Source organism: Pyrus communis, chromosome 7 (genome assembly GCF_963583255.1).
Source record: "Pyrus communis chromosome 7, drPyrComm1.1, whole genome shotgun sequence".
Lineage (NCBI taxonomy): Eukaryota > Viridiplantae > Streptophyta > Magnoliopsida > Rosales > Rosaceae > Pyrus > Pyrus communis.
Window position 1 is genome coordinate 10,525,610 of NC_084809.1, and position 6,000 is coordinate 10,531,609.

Below are 6,000 nucleotides of genomic sequence, written 5' to 3' on the forward strand. Positions count from 1 at the left end.
TTATCATTCAATCATTCGTCACACAAAACTAGATCAAACGAAGAACAACATCCTTGAAAGAATGGCTTCCATCAACTTTGTAGGTCTGGCAAGACTTCCTTTCGTTGGGCTTTTCTGCATTGCTTTGATTCTTCTGATGAGTTCAGGTATTTAATCCTTTGTTTGAATTGTGCTTGCCATGATATGATAAGTATGTTCTATTGATGGCATATAAACGATGCAACATTAATTCTTTATGTATCACATAACGGCGTGGGTTCGAACCCCGTCAATAGCTAATCTAACATTTAACTTACTAAAACTATCGTTTCACTCAAAAAAAAAAAAAAACAAATAGTAATGCTGCATAAATAATATATATTTCGTATTTGCAGGCTATGAATCTGCACAATATCCGCGTTATTCTAAATGGGGGCCATGCGCAACCTATAAAGATTGCAATGCGATGTGCATCAATACTGTAGGTCGCAAACAGGGTGGATTTTGTGGAATTGATCCTGCAGACAAACGGTGCGATTGTATCTGTATAGATGACGGACCACCAACAGAGGTCCCACTACCAACACCTTGTAAACCCTAATGTCCAAATAAAACTAACAACTTTTTGTTGAGTTAGTTTCAATAAAATATTCGCAACTGATTGTCGTTGCAGTTATATAAAAATGGGTATATTGCTCAGTTTGCATGATTATTTTGTTGAATGATAGGACTAAGATTATTGTGTCGTCCGGTGACTTACATTCACAATACTGATTATGAGCAACGGATCAAAAATCCCCTTCTTGAAGAAATTTAATTTGCTGACGGCGCGATTGAAAATCTTTCTCAGCTATAAATACCAACATGTACTCCTAGTTAATCCAATTCCTTAAATTTGGTTATTCCATTACGGCTTTTAGGTAATCCATTACACATTTTAATTTCTTGTATGCAAGTAAACGCGAGAAATTTCACAAAGTGAGCTCATTTCCCTTCTGTTCATTCTATAAATAAACGCCCTAAAGTCAGTCCATTATATATATATATTCTTCACACACTCGTCATGCTTTCATTGTAATCGAATTGAGAGAATCCTAGAAAGGCTCATTGAGAGAAGTCTTCGATTTGCTTGCTTCTTTCTTGCCCATTCTACTCTCTTCAACGTAGAGATCAAATTCTCTTCGATTTTCAGCAGCTAATCACTATCCAAATGCAAACTACAAAGCTATAAAACACCAACATGGCCTTAGAGCTTAGTTCGAATTGAATCAAGGGGCGTGAATCTGAGTTGTTCCTTGAGTTTCCAACAAAGAACTCAGGTGAATCGAGAATCAAGATGGTTTAATCGGGAGCTAACCTTTGTGTTCCGGTCTCCAATGGTCTCAGCTACGAGTTTTGATGCATTAGAATGAAAACTATCTTCAGATCTCACAATCTGTGGAGTTTTGTTGAAAATGGCTATGAACTTCCTTCAGTTGAGAAGCAAACAGACGAGAAGCAACAGATCATTGCTCAGGATCACAACACTCTGGGTTTGATTCAGAGTGTTGTGAGTTATAAGATTTGTCCCAGAACTACAAATTAGAAGACGGCTAAGGATGCTTAATTATGATGTACTGAAGCAGGAATACAAGGGCGATTCTCAAGTTATGGTGGTGAAACTTCGAGGTATTTTCGTCGTGATTTTGAGTATGCTAGAATGAGAAATGGTGAATCTCTATCTAATTACTAGACTAGATTGTTTGACTTCGTGAATCAAAATGAAAATGTATGGTGAAGAATTGTCGAATAAGAGGATTGTAGCAACTTTCAAAGGTTTTGAGCAAAGATTGATGAGTCATGCTGAAGATGAAGAAGCAAATGAGAGGGTATTTAGTAGTCAGCATTCAATTGAAGGGTAGCTCACAGGCTGGTGGTTTCAAAGGCAAGAAGCCTTGGAAGAATATGGAGAAGAAGTCATTTGTGAGATCCAATGCGAAGCCAAACGTAGCTGTGAAGAACAATGACAGTAAAGAAGACTGTAAAACTTGTGGAAATTTACATTTTGGTGAATGCTGGTTTAAGGGAAAACAAAAAAAATGCCACAAATGTGACAAATTTGGTCACATAGCCAAACATTGCAGAAGTAAAATGGTGCAGCAAATTCATTATGCCAAGGAGGTTGGGGAAAATACGGCTGAACGGGTGTGGGACCGGTCTGAAGGTTAGAGCGGTTCGAGCTCCTGGGCATGAATTTGGGTTCGAACGCGGGTCGACTTGTGCGGGTTGCTGTAGCGCGCGCTGGGCTGGGGTGATCTTGGGCTTATTGGGCTTAGGCCAGCTCGCCTTGGGCTGGTGTTGGCTGTGGGTTCGAGAGTCGAGGACGTGGGCTTGCTCTCTAGGTTGCTACAATTTCAGGCGATGTTGTTGTTTGGGACATGGTAGTGGCAGATGGAGGATTTTAGAGGAGATTGTTCGTCCCGTAGTCCTTGACACAAGAAATTCCCCAACCCTTCATTGTGATTTCAGAATTTCCAATCATGTTTTCTTTTTTCGGGGCACATGAATCAAGGAATTAGAAACTTCGGAGTTTAGATATGTTAGAAAGATTCAAAGAGGGTAGAAGTTCATAAAAGATTCTCAAGAGCTTCTTTGAGAAATGAATCAAGCTCTCAACGAAAACACCAAGTTGTGGTAGCAAAAATTCGCCGTCTTCAGAACGTTCAAGCTTGCACGTCATAATATTTATGAAAAAGTGTATGTCATTCACTCTTGATTAAATGTGTTGTACGAATAATATATATTTTTATTTCTTATCTAATATGTATCTGGAGGCTAAAGTCAAACCAACTATGTTAACAGAACAAGTTGCTACACCAAGAACACTAAACATACTGCAAAAAATTATATGTTGATGAATATATTACGCAAGAAGTTTGTTTGAAACGAAAATTATATGTTGGAAGTTTTCTTTGAAGCATTAATGCTTGACAATCTTTTGTTTCATATTTTTAAGACGTTATGTCCAACCGTCTTCTTTTGCTTCTAAAGAAACTATAAACGTGACGGTCTGGCCTTTCACATGCTTTTGATCATAAAGAAAAGAAACGTTTACGTTTCTTATGCGTTTTTTATGCTTATGTATTCTATTATTGACATGCACCGCCAAGTTCGCACAACTTTTTAGACAATCAAACCAAATATTACAACAAATAGTTCGAAACAGCTTGAACTCAGTATCAGGCTTGAACTTTTTAAGCTTGCTCAATCTCAGCTCATACAAGAAGCAAACCAAGCCTAACTCGAGCTCAGAAAATATTAAACAAACCAAAGTTAAATACAATAATATTATGTTTGGCTCAACTCATTTATAGCCCTAGTTGTAAGTCATCACAAAAAGTTTTCGGCAAAAAAAAAAAAAACAATTCATACTACAGATTGGTTATGGCTGCCCAACAACTTTGATCAAAATTTCCTTCCCCGCGACACTAAGCAGTTTGCCCTTCTTTCCCTTAAGTTCTTTCCAAAGCATGTCCTTTATATAAGCAAATGTAGCGGATTTATTTCAGATTAAGTTAATAGGGAGACCCAAATAACGGCGTTGCACATCCACGCGGGATACACCAAGGAAGGCAGCAAACTGCAGATCCATACAATACACCCTTTGTTTTATCGGAATGTGAAATAGAATACTTTTCATTTCTATTTTATTTTATTTTAGGGAAAATTAGAATGTCCTACATATTTTCTATAGTTGTTAGATTAAACATTCATCCCTTTTAAAGATTTGATTAAGGTGCTTTGATCAATTGCCATCTCAATATTTTTCTATTTATTTAATTTCCATGTCATTAATTTAAATGCATTCATATAGAAGCATAAGGTAGCTTAGCAACTAATTGCGACACACCCCGACCCAGAATGTCCACTAGGACTCTGAATCGAGTTGTGTTAGTCGACACCTGAAAGGTAACGAAGTCATAAAGTGTGATAATGTGTAAAATGTGAATACATTTAAACCTAAAAGTGTCTATATACGCGAGTGCTCGGTGAGCGGTTATGGACCCATTTCACACATGATACAGAGCATAAGTAAAGTACAGTGAGGTAAGATAATAATTATATCATCATAAGGAGCCACCTAAATTAGGGAGTGCCACAAGTCCTCGTCGATACGGAACTTTGCTACTAGAACCTGAAGGGGTGCAAAATAGAAAGTGTGAGTGGGTAACACAAAAATTTTCAAAATCATTTCAATTATCAAAGGTAATAACCCCTCATCGCAAAACCCGTATAGTTTCCAAAAAATCGTACTACGTATAAGTATGAAATCAAATGTATAACAATAGTAAATCCAGAAGAATACCACGACATAGCATCTCATTAGCAACATAAATAATCATGTGTTTAATAACCCATACTAGCACGCAAGTCGGAAGTCACCTATGGTGACCTGTACGACTGCACCCATATCTCCTCAATCAATGCTAGCACATAAGTCAGAGTCACCTATAGTGACTTGTACGACTTATCCATATCTCATCAATCAATGCTAGCATATAAGTCGGGAGTCACCTATAGTGACCTGTACGACTTAATCTATAGCTCATCAAACATGTCTGCACACAAGTAGGAACCACCTCTAGTGGTTCTCGTGTGAGTTCCCAGAAACAAAACCGTGAGGGCGTGGTCGGGGCCCAAAGCAGACAATATCGTACTACGGTGGAGTCGAGTCCCGGATGTGGTGGGGGCTCTGATTGGGATGTGACAAATTGCCTATAATATAGGAATTTAATTTCATCAATCCCATTCTACGCATTAAATGACATTTTTTTAATAAAATAAAATAAAAAATTAATTAACTAATTCCTCATTACCTTATTATCAGTATTTAAAAAAAAAATTATCTTTCTATTAAAAATGTCTCAATAAAAAGTCTTCAGTACATATTTTTTCATGTATAGATATATAAAAAATATACTTAAAACTTATGGTACATTTGAGAACAAAAGTATCGACTTTTGGTACATTTAAATTTCAAATGTACCGAGAAACCAAATGTACCAAAAATTCAAATGTACCATAAAACCAAATGTACCCATTGTTATGTAACCCTATTGGTACGTTTAGATTTCAAATGTACAGAGAAACCAAATGTACCAAAATTTCAAATGTACCATAAAACCAAATGTGCCCATTGTCAGGTAACCCTTTTGGTACGTTTAGATTTCAAATGTACCAAAAGACCAAATGAACAAAAAATCACAAATGTACCACAAAACCAAATGTCTCAATTAGATAACCCTTTTGGTACATTTACATTCCAAATGTACTGAGAAATACAAAAAATCAAATCCATTAATAAACTAAACGTGTCCATATTATAGGTAACTAGATGTAGCTATATAATCAAATAAATCTTTATTATGTGTTGGGTCTTCTAAATAATAAAATCAGACAATTTTTTTTATAAATATTCTACTATATTCACAAAAAAAAAAAAAAATTACAACAAACAATAAAAAAAATGCATAAAGATGGATAATAAATGCATAAATATAGGGATAAGAGGAAAAGGCAAAAAAAAAAAAAAAAAAAAAAAAAAACAAAACCGAAATGTCCAAGAAAAGTCATGAAAAACTAAAATTCTAAACAAAATTGAACTTATGTGAAAAACTGAAATTAATAACCAAAATTTTAGGAAAATTTTTGATCAAATTTTCAAAATGAGTGTATGTTTAGTCTAAAAAATTAAAAAACGAGGCGCCTATATCAAAATGCCCCTTTATTTTATTAACTATGTGAAATAGAATACTTTTCATTTCTATTTTATTTTATTTTATTAACTATGCTTTAATTTGCAATAGCTAAATTTGTTGGCAAATATAAATGGAAGGTAATAGAAAACATTCTCTTGCTTGCTAAATTTGTTGCCAAAAATAAGCAAGTGGTGGATATAAAGGCATTCCTTTTCAACTTAGTGTTTTCCAATTTTTATTATGACAACAAATTTATAGATTAATTGAATGTAATCTATTTATT